The 18,517-nt window shown below is 46.0% G+C and overlaps 2 protein-coding genes across 12 annotated transcripts in view; one reads left to right on the forward strand and one right to left on the reverse strand.

Annotated features, from left to right (window-relative positions):
* Positions 1-15,381, reverse strand: part of tango2 (transport and golgi organization 2 homolog (Drosophila)) — a 206,365-nt gene extending 190,984 nt beyond the window's left edge. Inside the window, exon 1 of one of the 2 annotated variants that reach the window (XM_086011968.1) lies at positions 15,274-15,381. The gene's annotated coding sequence lies outside the window, so the exon portion shown is untranslated. The remainder of the gene's footprint in view (positions 1-15,273) is intronic. The other variant, XM_086011970.1, reaches the window with a different exon arrangement.
* Positions 15,382-15,764: 383 nt separating this feature from the next.
* arvcfb (ARVCF delta catenin family member b) overlaps positions 15,765-18,517 on the forward strand; it is a 369,553-nt gene continuing 366,800 nt past the window's right edge. For 8 of the 10 annotated variants that reach the window (XM_086011973.1, XM_086011979.1, XM_086011978.1 and 5 more), the window contains exon 1: positions 15,765-16,401. The gene's annotated coding sequence lies outside the window, so the exon portion shown is untranslated. The remainder of the gene's footprint in view (positions 16,402-18,517) is intronic. The other 2 variants (XM_086011971.1, XM_086011974.1) reach the window with 2 other exon arrangements.

Here is an 18,517-nt window from a genome sequence, read left to right on the forward strand (position 1 = left end):
TGGGAGAAGAACCATAGACCCCGCGGTCTAATGATAAGCTTCTCACCGTTAGTGATATCAAACTTCTTTTATACAGGCAAAACATTACACACAATTGTGTTCATTCAATCATGTTCCCCCAGCAACAACTCCCCTGTCCTCACAGGAATGATATGGAACCTTCGAGAACTTTGGGCGGTTTTTAATAGTTAATTGCAAAATGGGCAGTTTTGCAGCTACCAATTACTCTAACTCATCAATACACACAATTTTGATTCATCTACTTTGCATTATAGAATAGTAGAATTACATTAATACATCCAAAGGGCTTCCAGCAAATAGGTTGCAGAAGGCTGCACCACTGAATAATTGTGAAATATTTAGTGTTTCCCACATTCAATAACTGTTCAACAATGTCAAGCACAATGGTTTTAATGGGAGCAGACAAACAGTTAATTCCTGCCCCGTCTTAAGCTGAGTTTGTTTTGTCTTGTGCCAGTTTCTTATTTTCAAGTTCACTTCTTACAATACATTCTTTAACTCTTTATGTTGCTGCTTTAAGCTATATAATTTTCACCCTAACAAATACAAAACTTGCTTTCTTCTTTTCTAATGTTCTTATGACAGCAACATAGCCCAAGGACATAATGGATCGCAATCAGCGTAGTCACTAGCTTTTCAGTAAAGCATAATGGTGCCTGTGAAATCTTTATTATGTTCAGTTAAACTCTGGGGGCAAAAAAACAACATTGCAATTATAAATGTTGCCTTTCCCAGCTCGAGTTGTGTTTGGAGGGAGGATTTTGAGATAAATCACATTAGACTGAATTACTGGTGGTTGCAGGCCTGTCACTGGTGGTGGTTGCAGCAACAACAATTTGAAGTGACGGTTTAAAGCACCACACAAGTGCACTGCATGACTTTATTAGAATGTCGGTTAGTGTACAGTTTCCCCCATAGCGTTTAGAGCACTGCTACCAATCTATATTTCCAAGTAAAATATATGTTAAACATTTTTCTGATCACAATTTTCTTTAGTGCTATTTCTGTCATGCTAGGAAGAGAGAGAGAAGGACAGCTGTGTCCGAGGTCTCTGCTCTGAATCAGGAGGTCATGGAGGTGGATCCACGTAATACAGAGATGCTGAAGCTGCTGGACTTTGGCAGCTGATCCAACCTGCAGGTCCCACGGCCTTCGGTGAGAATGGCCTCCAGGTACCAAGTCACCATCAAACTTGTCTGGCCAGTTATTCGGACCTGCTTCAACTTACCTGTTGATTTTTCCTCACCTTTGCTGGAGTCCTCCAGTTCTCCTCTTGGAGATAGGTGGCGCTGTAGCACTGCAAGCAAATCATCCTAACTTACTTCTTCAAGCTAGGTGGCACTGCCCTTCAGTTTACATCACCTCATGAGGCAGGCCCCATTTCAGCTCCTGGAGTTCCAGTGTTAGATTCAACAGTCAGCAGGAGCCAGCTTTAAGGGTCATAAGCACTTTAAAAATATTAAAAGTTACTACCGCTTAAAAAGCATAAAGCCAGTTCCCGCTGAGTGTTAGAATGCAGCTTTTCAGACTGGCGCTGGATACCCTACAACAACAACAACTTGTATTTCTATAGCACCTTTAACGTAGTAAAACGTCCCAAGACGCTTCACAGGAGTGTCAGACGACAAATATTTGTCACATGGGGCTCACTCTGGGGAAACTCATAGTGCTGCCCATTCTCTACCGCTGGCTGCTGGACCCTTCACTCCCCCACCCCTGCCCTTGCCCCCGCCCCCACCTCTTGCTACACCCCTTCCACTTGCAGGGCAGTGTAACCTCCTGATCCAAGCCCCTGTCACCATGCTCTGCACCACTAAGAGTTGGTTACTGCTGGGAGTGGAATGAATTGAAGTTACTCAAGCACTTTAAAACCATTAATAATTAATTTTAAAATGTTTAACTCTCAAAATGCATTAGTAATTTGGAGCCATGCCACTCACAAAGGGAATCAGCTTTTAGTCATGTGGATCAGGTGAATATTCCCTATAGTTTTCCCTATAGAAATGTCCAGTGTTATTTCCCTGTTGAACTGAAACAGACTGATAATGGGAAAGCCCTAAAAGATTTTTACATCTTCCACAGAAATGAGTTGAAGGATTCTCCTTTACTCCTTTTAACCCTCACATTACCATTGGCACCACTTCAGTGCCCTTGCCTTTCTCCCCCACCAGTCTGGATTCCACCCAACATCTCTGCTTCCACTTTGCGCCCGTGTCCTCACCAAACCCTCCGACTGGCTCTCACCGTTCCTGCTCCGAGAGCCTGTGCCTTTCTGCCCGCTCAGTCTCACCATCTCCTTTTGGCCCAGCCGCCTGGGTGTCTGTACTTTTCACCCACTTCCGCCGGTCTCCTAACATCCTGAACACTTGTGCTTTTATCCTTCTTGCTCCCTCCTACCACATCTAACTCAGTAGCCATGTCATATCCCACTCACTTAGGAAAGCCTACCCGCCCCTTCCCCTTGTCCAGTGCTTGTGCTTCCCCGCCACCCGCTCCTGCTGCCTCTCACTGCTGAGCAGCCTTCTTTTCTCCCCAAGCTCCCGTGTCACCTAGGACTTCTCCCACCCCAAATGTCCATCTGTTTCCCCCTCTCAACACTCCATTCTCACTGTTGCCACATCTCACCACTCCCAACCCAACCACCAGTACCTTCCCCCACTCTCTCCACCCAGTGCTAAACTCCCACTCAGTTGCCACCACCAATCTCTATCGCAATCAGCACCTCCCAAACCCGTGAACTCTAGAAGGACAAGGGCAGCAGGCGCATTTGAATACCACCACCTCCAAGCTCCCCTCAAAGTTACACACCATCCTAACTTGGAAATATATCGCCATTCCTTCATCGTTGCTGGGTCAAAATCCTGGAACTCCCTCCCTCACAGCACTGTAGCAGTACCTTCACCACACGGACTGCAGCAGTTCAAGAAGGCAGCTCACTACCACCTTCTCAAGAGCAATTAGGGATGGGCAATAAATGCTGGTCGTGCCAGCAACACCCACATCACAGGAACGAATAAAAAAAAACACCACTAACCTCTCTGCACCTGCATTCCTTCCTACTCCTCCGATGGTTTACACCTCCCCAACACTCAATGCTTCCTCTTTCACACATTAAACTTCATGAACTTCAACGTGACCCAATCGCCTTTGAAAGCCAATCTTTTACTTAAACACTGTGGAACAGAATTTATGATGCAACACTCCCAGCAGCATGCTTTGTGTGATGGGAGCATTATTTGGAAAAACAAAAATCGGGACTGAAGGTTACTGTATCCGATTCACGTTTCACCCAATTTTCTGCTCAATGAAACGAATCAGTGGGAAATCGGGCCAGCCGCGAGTGCTGAATTTCACGCCCAATGTTCCAAGTATTGCTCCAGTTGCATGAGCCTGCCCGATTTTTTTTCAATGCATCTGCTGAGGAAAAGAAATCCATCGGCAGCGAGCATTCCACACCATTCCAGAGTCCACCACTGAAAATGTCCTCTCAACTTAGTACAGTGAATACAGCAGTCTTCACCAATGTTCCTGTAAGCTGCGTTTTGTTCTGCACAGCCTGTTTCTTTCAATGCGCGGTCGCTTTAAATTCCTGTACATGCGCAGCATTTCCAATGTAAAAGCCAGTGAGCGGCCTGCGCGGCACCTTGCTGATTACTGCGCGGCCACACATGTGAGCAGCTTAGAGGGAACATTGGTCTCCACCCCAATGCGAAGCTGAATACCTGAAAACAGCTGACAGCATGAGTGAGTTCAGCACCAGGAATGGAGCCCCATCATTGGATGTAGTACTCCTAGTCCAATCCCCCCAGCTCAGTAAATTGTGCCACAGCACTCCCCAGCTGAGTGTATTTGCCCCACTCAACATATTCCGCAGCTATTCTTTTTTCCACCACCCCTCCCATCCCACTTACACACTGACTGGTTAAGCCAGCTAGCCTCCCAATCTTCAACATCCCCCTCCCCATTGACTGTTAGATGGCTAGCACCCTCCCCTCCCCAGTGAATGTGATTGGAGTGTCTCTGCTGGCCAGCACCTCCTCCACGAAGCAGCAACCTTGAACCCCAAACAGGAGTGTGAACTGCTCCCCTTTACTGAGCAAGAATTCCGGGCAGCAAACAACCTTCCCTCTTCCACTGGGATGGATGTCTGGGACTAGTGGAGGGAAGACAACCTCACGCTCCTCTGTGGTAGTTTCCCTGCCGTTGCTTCTCTGCCCCCATTGCCCTTGCCAGTCTCTCTCCACGCCACTATCCCCCATCATCCCCTTCCTTCTCATCTCTTCCCCATCCACCTTTCTTATCCTAGTCTCCTCCTCATTCTTGCATCTTCTCCACTCCCTTCTCCCTGTCCCCATCCTCTTTCCTTTCACTCTCCCTCTCCATCCACCACCCTCTCTTCCCTTCCAATCTACTTCACCCCCATCCAAATCCTCTCTCTCTCTCTTGGCCTTCAATCTGTCCCCTTCCCCCTCTCGCACCTAGCTCCAATTATACCCACTCCCTCGAACCCTGCTCGACTTAAATACAACACTTGTCTTGATGCCTCATGAGCGACGCCACGAACGAATAATGAATGTACCCCTGTATTAGAAAAGCAACTGTTACACTTACAGGAAGTAAGTGAGCATAACATGCACTTCCTGTAAATGGAACACTTACTTAAAAAAAAAATATTGGGATGTGGGTGATGTGGCAAAGGGGAATTTACTGGACATCCCGTGTTGCCTTGACAACTGCATGCCATGCTCGGCAACTTCAGAGGCTATTAGGAGTCAACCATGTAATGTGGGGCTGGAGTTTTGTGTAGGTTAGATTTGCTAGGAGTGACAGGTTCCCTTCCACAAAGGATATTCGTGAACTAGATGGGTTCTTACAACAATCCAGCGGCTTTCATTAATATTTTATTTCTGGTGTCAGCCCACAATTTCAATGATTTATTAAATTCAATTTCAGGACTTGCTGTGGTTGGATAAATTTTAAACCTCTGCTCCAATAAAGAATGAACTTGCATTGATATACAGATTTGCACGATCTCAGGACGTCCCAAATCACTTCATAGCCAATGAAGTGCACTCACTTGTCACACAGGGAAATGCTGAAGCTCATTTGCACACAGCAAGGTGCCATGAACAGCAATGAGATAAATGACTAGATAATCTCTTTTAGTGATGTTGGTTGAGCGATAAATGTTGGCCAGGACACGGAGGAGAACATCCCCAGCTCTTACTTTGAAAAGTGCCACGAGATACTCAACGTCCAACCGAGAAATTTAACATCTCATCCGAAAGACAGCCCTTCCGACAGAGCGCTGCAGTGTCAGACTATGGAGTGGAGCATGAACCGACAACTTTCTGACTCAGGGCGAAAATGCTACCTCTGAGCCAAGGCTGACAGTACTATAACCACTACACTACTGTACTTTCAGTAACTTGTCTGTTGCACTTCTCACTCATGCGTTATAAACAGAGGCATAAAAGAATACAAAAACAAGGAAATTATGCTAAACCTTTATAATAATCACTGGTTAGGCCCCAGCTGGAGTATTGTGTCCAGTTCTGGGCACCACACTTTAGGAAGGATGTCAAGGCCTTGGAGAGGGTGCAGAGGAGATTTACTAGAATGGTACCAGGGATGAGGGACTTCAGTTATGTGGAGAGACTGGAGAAGCTGGGGTTGTTCTCCTTAGAGCAGAGAAGGTTAAGAGGAGATTTGATAGGTGTTCAAAATCATGAAGGGTTTTGATCGAGTAAATAAATAGAAACGGTTTCCAGTGGCAGAAGGGTCAGTAACCAGAGGGAGACAGATTTAAGGCAAAACAACCAAAGGCGACACAAGGAAACTTTTTTTTAATATAAACCCAGCGAGTTGTTACGATTTGGAATGCACTGCCTGAAAAAGGGTGGAGGAAGCAGATACAATAGTAACATTCAAAAGAGAATTGGATACTTGAAGGGAAAACAATTACAGGGCTATGGGAAAAGAGCAGGGGAGAGGGATTAATTGGATAGCTCTACCAAAGAGCCGATATATGCACGATGGGCTGAATGGCCTCCTTCTGCGCTATGATTCTACAAACAATAACAAATTAGGCTCTGTGTCAAATTGTGTTTGATAACGCTCCTGTGAAGCACCTTGGGATGTTTTATTACCTTAAAAGGCACTATATAAATGCAAGTTGCTGTTGTTGTCTAATATTGTCGTGGATGAGTCAAAATTTTGTCCAATTCCTCTCCAGACACTTGCTCAGGTTGAACCACACCGTATGATACCTCGGGTCCTGTTGGATCCAGAGTTCAGCTTCCACTATCACCTCCTTCAGCTTTGCATCCTTCGGACTCTGGCCTGATACACATCCTGCCCTCCATTTGCCCCACCATCAGCCACCTGTCCGTCTGTCTGCACGGTTAACAGCCTTCCTAAAACCATCTTATCAAACAAGCTTTCTCCGAACTGTCACACCACAGCTCCACATCAGCTCTTGCATTCTTTTTATCCAATTTTTTTTCTTCACCCTCTATGTTAAAGACAAGCTGTTGTTGCTGTTAATTAACCATGACAAATGCCAGAGACTCACAAGTAGATGTTAAAAAAAATTGCGTCAAAAGGTGCAAAAATATTCTTAATTTTTTTTTATTTTTTAAAAAGCCAGTTATTCCATACTAGGGTTTTCTAACCTTGCTTCTGTGCAAGGGCATGAACCAGGAAGTTACAAACAGCTGCCAAACGGCAGAACAATTAGCCTCTAATTGACCTAACAAAAAGCCGATTTAAACCACTTCCCATTGGGAGTACCCGAGTCGTGGTCTGAAAAGGCTAGGCTAGCTTAAACACTTCACCTTTGTAGCTAACCACCACATCCTAGATCACCTTCGAGCAACACCATGACAGATCAGCCAGCATGCTATACAAGTACTGAAAATAATACTTTCGATCCTCACGTGCATCAATATATTATGACTGTTTGCAAGGTTGTTGCATCATGACACACACAAGATTTACAAGAAACTGCTGTAGTTCTAAAAGCCAATATACATGGTAATCACCAAAGCTTTTCTAAATTTTTGCTGAAAATCATCTGCAGAAATAGACAAGTAAATTTAAAAAAAGTTTCTGACCAAAGCATGTGCTGTATTCTAAAGCACGGTTCTCAAACTGGGGTCTGTAGAGACTTTCCAGAGGGTCCACGAAAAAACCCCCAATTGGTGATGGAGAGCGAGCCGATGATATACATTAATGATCTGGACAAGGGAATTTGATGTAATATCTCCAAATTTGCAGACGACACAAAGCTGGGCGGGAGGGTAAGCTGCGAGGAGGATGTCGGGAAACTCCAGTACGATTTGGACAGGTTGGGTGATTGGGCAGAAACATGGCAAATGCACTATAATGTGGATAAATGTGAGGTTATCCACTTTGGTGGCAAAAACAGGAAGGCAGATTATTATTTGAATGGCAATAGATTGGGAGAAGGGGAAGTGCAAAGAGACCTGGGTGTTCTTGTGCACCAGTCGCTGAAGGTAAGCATGCAGGTGCAGCAGGCGGTTAAGGCGGCAAATGGTATGTTGGCCTTCGTAGCAAGAGGGTTCGAGTACAGGAACAAGGATGTCTTGCTACAGTTGTACAGGGCCTTGGTGAGACCGCACCTTGAGTATTGTGTGCAGTTTTGGTCGCCTTACCTGAGGAAGGACGTTCTTGCCATGGAAGGAGTGCAGCGAAGATTCACCAGGCTGATACCTGGATGGCAGGAATGACGTATGAGGAGAGATTGTGTCGATTGGGCTTATACTCACTGGAGTTTAGAAGATTGAGAGGGGATCTCATCGAAACTTATAAAATTCTGTCAGGCCGGGACAGACTAGATGCAGGAAGGATGTTTATGATGGCCGGGGAGTCCAGAACCAGGGGTCATAGTCTAAGGATAAGGGGTAAGCCATTTAGGACTGAAATGAGGAGGAATTTCTTCACCCAGAGAGTGGTGAACCTGTGGAATTCTCTGCCACAGAGGGCGGTGGAGGCCAGTTCATTAAGTATATTCAAGAAAGAGTTGGATATATTTCTTAAGGCTAAAGGGATCAAGGGATATGGGGAGAAGGCAGGGACCGGGTACTGAATTTGGATGATCAGCCATGATCTCATTGAATGGCGGAGCAGGCTCGAAGGGCCGAATGGCCTACTCCTGCTCCTATCTTCTATGTTTCTATGTAATTCTGCCCTTGAGCATCCCTGATTATAAATCGCTCCACCATTGGTGGCCGTGCCTCTGTTGCCTAGGCCCGAAGCTCTGGAATTCCCTGCCTGAACCTCTCCACCTCACTACCTCTTTCTTCCTTTAAAATGCACCCTTAAAACCTACCTCTGACCAAGCTTTTGGTCACCTGCTCTAATTTATCCTTGTGTGGCTCATTGTCAAATATTTTGTCTTATAATACTCCTGTGCAGCACCGTGGGACATTTTACTACTTTAAAGGCGCTATATAAATACAAGTTGTTGAGGCCGAACCAGTGTATTATAAAGGTTCATGATAACTTCCTTGCTTTTGTATTCTATGCCTCTATTTATGAAGCCCAGGATCCCATATGCTTTTTTAACCGCTTTCTCAACCTGCCCTGACACCTTCAACGATTTGTACACATTTACCCCCAGGTCTCTGTTCATGCACCCCCTTTAGGATTGTACCCTTTAGTTTATATTGCCTCTACTCATTCTTCCTACCAAAATGTATCACTTCACACTTTTCAGTGTTAAATTTCATCTGCCACATGTCCACCCATTCCACCAGCCTGTCCATGTCCTCTTGAAGCCTATCACTATCCTCCTCACTGTTAACTATACTTCCAAGTTTTGTGTCATCTGCAAATTTTGAAATTGTGTCCTGTACACCCAAGTCCAAGACATTAATATATAGCAATAAAAGCAAGGGTCCCAGTACCGACCCCTGGGAAACACCATTTTATAACTTCCAGCAGTTCGGTAAACAACCGTTCACCACTACTCTATCTCCTGTCACCCAGCCAATTTCGTTTCCATGCTGCCACTGTCCCTTTTATTCCATGGGCTTCAGCTTTGCTGGCAAGCCTATTTTGTGGCACTTTATCAAACACCTTTTGGAAGTCCAGGTACACCATGTCAACCACATTGCCCTCAATCTGTTACCTCATCAAAAAACTTAATCAAGTTAGTTAAACACGATTTACCTTTAACAAATCCGTGCTGGGTTTATCCGTACACCCTTTTTTGTGTGAGAAGTTGCAGCCCCGCTTTCATTATTTGAAGGGGCTGCTCCTCGATTTTTGGCTGCACTACAGTCCCACCCTCCTGATCTCTGGTCACCCGGTACAGAGGGGAGCGGGCAGATCGGAGGACCTACTCGTAGGACGGCACCTGGCCAAAATAGCCATTAACTGGTCCAGGCAGCGGGTGGTCGAGGGGATCGTTTGGCCCGATTGCCTGCCTCTCTTCTGCGGCCATGTTCGCGCCCGGGTGGCCCTGGAGATGGAGCACGCAGTGTCCGCCGGCACGCTCGAGGCCTTCTGCAACCAGTGGGTGCCGCGAGGACTGGAGTGCATCATCACCCCAGCCAACACAATTTTAATTTAATTTGTTAAGTTTTATTTAAAGTTATTTTAGTTACAGACCATTTGTTTAATCACCAAAATCAGAAGAGTACACCCTTTTTTGGGCTCTCTACGCAGGAGTCCTCCCTTTATCTATTGGGGACTTGGCCTGGAGGGTGTTGCACGGAGCAGTCCCGTGCAATAAAGTTTTAAGAAGGTTCACAGACTCCCAGGCCGCCTGCCTTTTCTGCGGCCTGGAGGAGTCTGTTTTCCATGTATATATGGAGTGTGAGAGGTTGAAGCCCCTCTTCCATTATTTGAAGGGGCTGCTCCTTGATTTTTGGCTGCACTTCAGTCCCACGCTCCTCGACGTAATAAAACTCACTACACACTTGGTTTGAGCATAAAGCAAGGCTTTAATCAACTTGTTTCAGAACATGGAGGTCTAGTTGTACTTCACTAGTTTCTTGTCTTACAAAATGTCCCTGGAAAGCTGGGCCCACGCCCGAGTATTTATACTCCTTGGACGGCGCCACCAGCTGGCCGTCCAGCGTTATTTCACGAGTAGTTTCTTGATGAATGAGATTTATAACACTGCTGACCTTTGGTCACACGGTGTGGAGGGGAACGGGCGGATCGGATCGGATCTTCTCATCGGACTGCTCCTGGGCCTGGCCAAAGTGGCCATTAATTGGTTCAGGCAGCGGGCGGTCATTTGGCCCGACTGCCTGTCTCTCTTCCGCAGCCACGTTCGTGCCCGGGTGGCCCTGGAGATGGAGCACACGGTGTCTGCCGGCACGCTTGAGGCCTTCCGCAACCAGTGGGCGCCACGGGGACTGGAGTGCATCATCACTCCGGCCAATCATATTTTAATTTAAGTTGTTCAGTTTCCTTTACTATTTTATTAGTTACAATGTATTTGTTTTAGCACCCAATCAAAAGAGTACCCCCTTTTTTGAACAAGTGTGTTACATTTGCAACTCTCCAGTCCTCTGGCACCATCCCCGTATCTAAGGAGGATTATTGTAAGAAGTCACACAACACCAGGTTATAGTCCAACAGCTTTATTTGAAATCACAAGCTTTCGGAGCGCTGCTCCTTCTTCAGGTGAAGTGGAGAAATGCATTTCTCCACTTCACCTGATGCTTTATGCATTTCTCCACTTCACCTGAAGAAGGAGCAGCGCTCCGAAAGCTTGTGATTTCAAATAAAGCTGTTGGACTATAACCTGGTGTTGTGTGGCTTCTTACATCTGTCCACCCCAGTCCAACTCCGGCATCTCCACACCATGACTACTATCGACACCACAAACTGCTGGCTCAAAGTGGAGAGGATCTCCAAGGAGATCGCGCATATTGACACAGACATCAAGTTTCTACAGAGATGCAAGAAAGCAGACAAGATCCCGAAAGGACTACAGATCACTAACCCACTCAAGTCGACCTACAACACAGACTACGCTGAGAGACTCTGCCGTCGTACCTCTCGCACACTCCTCAACCATCTCGTACACCAGCTCTACAGCAGACGCCGCAACCTCGAAACCGAGATGGAGTCCATGTTCTCAGCCTGTGCTCAGGACGCAGCAGACCAGCTACGAGACACCGCCAAACAAACAAGGCAACGGAACTACGCTACCTACATGCACACCAAGAACAGGAAGCTTGAGAAACTTGGCATCACCAGCAGCAGCAACCAAGCCTCCCCCGGTACCACGGTTGAAACCACAGGGAAATCCATCGTCAACCTGTCCGACCACACCCTTCAACCAGACGAAATTGAAGTTCTCAGCCGAGGGCTCAATTTCTGCCCCACCACCAAAATGGACCCCATCGGTCTCGCGGCAGACACAGAGGAATTCATCAGGAGAATGAGGCTCCGGGAATTCTTCCACAAATCCCAAGGTGTCAGCAGCGAACCCAATGAGACAATCAATGATCCGGAACAGCAGACAGAGGGATCCGCAGTGCAGCTACCGAAGAAGAAAGAGTCAAATTGGACCCCTCCGGAGGGTCGCTGCCCTAAGCTTGACATGATGCATCTCCTGACAGCTTGAGCATACAACGCCAGATTCATCAGCCGCACTCACAAGACAGTCCAGAATGTCACCCGAGCACAACGCAACGCCATCCACGCTCTCAAGACCAACCGCAACATCGTCATCAAACCAGCAGACAAAGGAGGTGCCATCGTCATACAGAACAGAACGGACTATTGCAAAGAAGTATACCGACAACTGGACAACCAGGAACACTACAGACAGTTACCCGCAGATCCGACCAAAGAACACACCCGCCAACTCGACAGACTGATCAAAACCTTCGATCCAGACCTTCAAAGCATCCTACATGCTCTCATCCCACGTACTCCCCGCGTGGGAGACTTCTACTGCCTCCCAAAGATACACAAAGCCAACACACCTGGACGTCCTATCGCATCAGGCAACGGAACCCTGTGTGAGAACCTCTCTGGATATGTCGAGGGCATCCTGAAACCCATCATACAAGGAACCCCCAGCTTCTGTCGCGACACTACAGACTTCTTACAGAAACTCAGCACCCACGGACCAGTTGAACCAGGAACACTCCTCGCCACGATGGACGTCTCGGCACTCTACACCAGTATCCCCCACGATGACGGCATCGCTGCGACAGCCTCAGTACTCAACACCAACAACAGCTAATCTCCAGACGCCATCCTACAACTCATCCGCTTCATCCTTGACCACAATGTCTTCACCTTCAACAACCAGTTCTTCACCCAAACACACGGAACAGCCATGGGGACCAAATTCGCACCCCAATACGCAAACATCTTCATGCACAAGTTCGAGCAAGACTTCTTCGCTGCACAGGATCTCCAACCAACGCTATACACCAGATACATCGACAACATTTTCTTCCTATGGACCCACGGCGAAGAATCACTGAAAAGACTACACGATAACATCAACGAGTTCCATCCCACCATCAAACTCACCATGGACTACTCCTCAGAATCGGTCTCATTCCTGGACACACGAATCTCCATCAAAGACGGACACCTCAGCACTTCACTCTACCGCAAGCCCACGGACAACCTCACGATGCTTCACTTCTCCAGCTTCCACCCTAACCACGTTAAAGAAGCCATCCCCTATGGACAAGCCCTGCGAATACACAGGATCTGCTCAGACGAGGAGGAACGCGATGGACACCTACAGACACTGAAAGACGCCCTTGTAAGAACGGAATATGACGCTCGACTCGTCGATCGACAGTTCCGACGGGCCACAGCGAAAAATCGCATAGACCTCCTCAGAAGACAAACACGGGACACAACCAACAGAGTACCCTTCGTCGTCCAGTACTTCCCCGGAGCGGAGAAACTACGCCATGTTCTTCGCAGCCTTCAACATGTCATCGATGACGACGAACACCTCGCTAAGGCCATCCCCACGCCTCCACTACTCGCTTTCAAACAGCCGCCTAACCTCAGACCATCGTTCGCAGCAAACTACCCAGCTTTCAGGAGAACAGCGACCACGACACCACACAACCCTGCCACGGCAACCTCTGCAAGACATGCCAGATCATCAACACAGATACCATCATCACACGTGAGGACACCACCCACCAGGTACATGGTACATACTCATGTGACTCGGCCAACGTTGTCTACCTCATACCTTGCAGGAAAGGATGCCCCGGAGCATGGTACATCGGCGAGACTATGCAGACACTGCGACAACGGATGAACGGACACCGCGCAACAATCACCAGGCAGGAGTGTTCCCTCCCAGTCGGGGAACACTTCAGCAGTCAAGGACATTCAGCCTCCGATCTTCGGGTAAGCATTCTCCAAGGCGGCCTTCGAGACACACGACAACGCAAAATCGTCGAGCAGAAACTGATTGCCAAGTTCCGCACCCATGAGGACGGCCTCAACAGAGATCTTGGGTTCATGTCACGCTACATGTAACCCCACCTGACGCAGGGTCATCCAGACTCGAGTCGACATTGGCTTGTTCTCTCGACACAGATGCGGCCGGACCTGCTGTGATTTCCAGCCAAAATAAATGTGTTTTGTCTGCTTTTTTGTTTTTCATACAGACCCCAGCATCTGCAATATTTGACCCCTTGTGACCCCACCTCATTGTTCTTTGATGTAATGTTTCCCTGACTGACCTGTTTGGACACCATTCACACCTTTGACTGCTGTGATTATCTCTCTGCCGAGGTGTGATAAATGGCAGTTGGAAAGGTTACCTGTAAACATCTGACATGATTCTCTGACTATATAAGCTGTGTCTTTATGCATTTCTCCACTTCACCTGAAGAAGGAGCAGCGCTCCGAAAGCTTGTGATTTCAAATAAAGCTGTTGGACTATAACCTGGTGTTGTGTGACTTCTTACATTTGTCCACCCCAGTCCAACTCCGGCATCTCCACACTAAGGAGGATTGGAAGATTATGGCCAGTACCTCTGCGATTTTCTCCTTAACTTCCCTCAGCATCCTAAGATTTGGTCCTGGCGACTTATCAATTCTAAGTACAGCCAACCTTTCTGGTATCTCCTCGATCAACAGTAAAACAAATGATCATCTGACCCTACTCGTGTTATGATATATTACAGGTGAAAGCATACATTATAATGTCTTATATATTCTTTATCATTTTAAATTGCTTGTTGTTTTACCCAGCATAGTAATACAAGTGATGAAATGTTAGGCAATTACATCTTCCAATTACCAATTGTATCTGCTGATAATTATAACTTCATTAGAAGCTCATGAAAACAATATAAGAATCAAATTAAAAATCACATTGCAACAGTTTGTAGTACAATTATTATTACATTTATTGCAACACAGATTTTCCCAGCATCTAATATGGCAACTCTAACACAGACAGCCGACCCAAAAACTGTAATGGTGCTTCTTTAAATAACCTGCTATTATTAGTACGATTGCCTGGATTAAAATCAGGCCTACCAACTCTTTGACATTTAACAGGAGATTCATACAGAAACTTTTGATATTGTACCCCAAGACAAATACAAGCTGTGCCTGTAATTACTGGAATATTTCTTGTTAAACTAGAATGGATAGAAAGCTTTCAGAACTGCTATGAATGCTGGGATGGTCTAACCTCCATAGTTGCATCATGCTTTCCAGAGTAAACAAAAAGAAACACTCAGGCAAGGTTAACAGAGAAAGAGGTTTTTCTTTAAAAAAGAGCAGAGTCCATTCTTGGCATTTTAACACAAACATGGGTAAAAGTAGCAAACTGCTGCAAGCATGTGTCCAAACTCCTCTCAATCTTAAGTATTGACAGATTTGACTAACACAGGTGCAAGCAAACACATCTCTGACCAGCTGCCATCTTTCACAAAAGGGAAGTGCAAGCAGCAAAACAAATACAAGGGGAGACATTTAAGTTAATCAAACCAGTTTTGCACCCTAGATACTAACGAAAGGCAGAAATGAATCTCCCCCCTCCCCGCACTCCTTGATATTAGATAACCTTGAAAAAGCTGCCAAAATGGGGTGTGGGGGGGGGGGGGGTGATGTTCTTGGGCCCTCTGAAGGTAGATTCGCAGCATGCAAGTTGTGAGGGTGATCTCAGCAAAACCCAAGGCACAACCTGCGAGCTTTGTAATTACAATCTATTGATAACTGAGAAATAATAGCGATGAGACGATATAAAAAGTGACTTACTGTTTCCTTGAGTACTGGGCACACTTGGCCGATCAACTTCCCCATAAATCCCGCGAAGAATTTTCTTCAACAACGCACTGCAGTCCCTCCAGCAACGATCAATCTCATTGGCGCGTAATGTTTTATGGACCACCACATTTCCGCCCTTCGCTCGCTCTGATTGGAGCACATTTATCCATCGCCTTTTTCTATTGGATAACATGTACGTCAGTCAAACCAAACCGCCGTATCTTGATTGGTTCAATTTGGAAAGGGGCGGGGAAGAATTAAAGATCCCGCCTGTCGTCCGGTATGATTGGCTCGTACACACGAACACAAATTCGGTGTCGCTGATTGTCCGATTCGAATGTCAATCATCCGCCGCGCCGGGCCGGTGATTGGTTATCTCCGATGTCAATCATGGCGGATCCATTGCCTATTGGGTGCCGGCCATGTCAATCAGCGGCAGCCGATTTATCATTGGTGGAGCGCGGCGGTGGGAGGACGGAGGTTTTTTTTTTGTTGAGGCGATTTGGTGTGAAGAAAGCCGTGCGGGCTCGGCCGCTCCCCGCCACAGGAGGAGGAGGGTAGAAAAGAAGCTAGCGGTTTGACTGGATGACATTGGTAGCCGGCCGCTTGTTCCTTTTCCAATTTCCTCGAGTTTTTATTTCTCTCCCTTCATTGATTTAACTCTAGAGCGAGACGTTGCGCCCCCCCTCCCCCTCCTCCAGGTACCTTCATCGGTCGCGTGAGGGAGAACTCTGAAGCAGGTTTGTTCTTCCAAAAAAAGAGTAAAAACCCGTAGACAAAATCTCCTCAAAGAAACCAAAAAAAAGGGACCTTCGCTAATTGTGCGTGTGTTTTTTTTTTGATGAAAATAAGAAAAACCAACAACCAAGTGGAAGATTTTTTTTTCTTTTTTTCCCCCTTTTTTCCTTGATTTCAAAAACGCCCGTTAAGTGAGACTGGCCGTTGTGGTGTGGTGAAAGGAGCGGGTTTTTGGGGAGGAGGACAAGAGCGAGTATCCGGCACAACTCAACAAAAGGTGCTGTAATTAATCTGTCTGGGACTGCGAGTGGAGCCGCCTGATCGAGGAGGACGACAGAGGAAGAAAAACCTCTCCAAAAAAACTGCCAGAACACCACCGAGGTAGGGAATAGATAACATAACCACCCCCCTTTATTATTTCGTGAGTGGATTTTCTAAGATGGGAATCCTGTGTCTCGAACGTTTTTTTTTGCATTTTGGGATGAACGCATCAAACTATTGTTGCATTGGAATGATTTCCAACTACCTGTTAACAGATTCCTGTTTTTGCCTATTTTTTTCCCCAAGAGTAGAAACCGGGATATTTTTTTTTTAAAGGGAAGCAACAGCTCCGACTAAGTGACACTGTAATCCACGTCGGCACCAAATAGTGTTAAAATTGACCGTTTACAAATATATGTACCTTGTAAGTGCCTGTGTCTTGGTGTGTTTCTGATTTTAGAATTCTATTTCAACTGTATTTGGCTTGACTAACATTTTGGAAACGTACAAGGCAAAAACAATGCTGTGAAATCTGCTGCGAAATGTTGGGTTTGGATTCTCTCGATTAGAGTGAAGTGGCACCAGCTATTGGGAGTTTTTTTAAAATAGCAAAATCTGCTTATTGGTTCTGCGGTAGCATGCTGTGATTTCTAATTCGATACACTGGCTGTGTAGAAACATTGGACCATTTTCGTTACAGTGTAAAGGAGAGAACACACGGAACAGCTGGGGACCGTGGGTGACATTTTTATTTGCTGTTACACGAGCATCCTGTCGTGTTAAAATTTTCTCCAAGTTATCGAAGGATTGTTTTTTTTCCCCACAGTATATGAAATTTTCGTGCATCAAAAAGTACTTAACATTTAATATCTGGTTATATTTATGATAGAAAATTAAGACGACGTTTTATTTAACAGGATTGCAATGCTGTATATTTTATTTGTAAAATAGCATTAAAAAAAAAGCCTATCTGGCATCTGGTGGAATCTCTTTCGGAGGATATTGCAAAGCATTCCGTTTTTTGTTGTACCTTTTTTCAATGTTACATTCTAGAAATGTAGTTGTACAGAAAGGAACTGTAATGCTTACACACTGTTTACAGCGTTCAATGAAAAGCGGACTCCGCCCTTGGTACTTTTGCCATGTCGGGTTTTTGGTGGAGTGACAATTGATGTTTTGCTGATCGTGGCAGGTGGACACGTTGCAGCTGTGAAGAGACGGAATATCAGCCTTCTCGTTGTATAACGGATACGTATAGGAAATTGTTAAAAGCAGTGTAGGAAACGGGTAAGAGTTTAGCGATCTCGCATATGGAAAGTGTTGGAGCCGTCTATTTCTGGATTTAAAACCAAGCTTTTGGTCACCTGCCCTAATACCTGAAGGGTCTCCGACCTGAAACGTTAACTCCGCCTCTCTCCACGGATGCTGCCTGGCCTGCTGAGTGTTTCCAGCATTTTCTGTTACCTCCTTACGTGGCTCCGTGTCAAGTTTTGTCTGACCGCTGCTGTGAAGCGCCTTGGGACGTTTTACTACGCTCAAGGCGCTATATAAATGCAAGTTGTTGTTGGATTCAGTTTACTACTAGAAGAGCCAGTTGTGTATTTCTACATGTCTGTTCTTGCGTTAAACGGTAAAGAAAGACTTGCATTTATGTCGGGCTTTTCACGACTTCAGGCAGTCCCAAAGTGCTTTTATGAAGCCAATGAAGAACTGTTATAATGTAGGGCAACGCGGGAGCCAATTTGTGCACAGCAAGGTCCCAGAAACACCAATGTGATGATGATCAGATTTAGTGATGTTGATTGAGGGGTAAATATTGGCCAGGACATCAGGAGAACTCTTTTAAATAGTGCTGTGGGACCTGTAACGTCCACCTGAGGGGGCAGATGGGACCTCATCTCATCTGAAAGACGGCACTTCTGAAAGTGCAGCGCTCCCATTGCCAACAAAATTGCAGTTTAATTTGCAGTGATTTAAAAAAAAAAAAAAAAAAATATTCCTAAATCCTCAGCAGGGAGCTGTTGCATCACTGCACAAGATAAGCTTAAATGATGCACTTTTTTTATGGGTGGGCGGCCCTACTACTTAGTTCAGGAGCCAACTTTTGAAAATGAGTTATATGAATGCAATCTCGGCACCAATGCCATTGTACAAACGGACCTGTTTCTGTAGATTCAGCTGGCTAAAATGGCCCTTTTGGGCTTTGCTTCATCACCTATAAGTCTTGAGCCTTTTC

Source organism: Somniosus microcephalus, chromosome 19 (assembly GCF_052327205.1).
Source record: "Somniosus microcephalus isolate GS21.2 chromosome 19, FLI_Smic_1.0, whole genome shotgun sequence".
Classification (NCBI taxonomy): domain Eukaryota; kingdom Metazoa; phylum Chordata; class Chondrichthyes; order Squaliformes; family Somniosidae; genus Somniosus; species Somniosus microcephalus.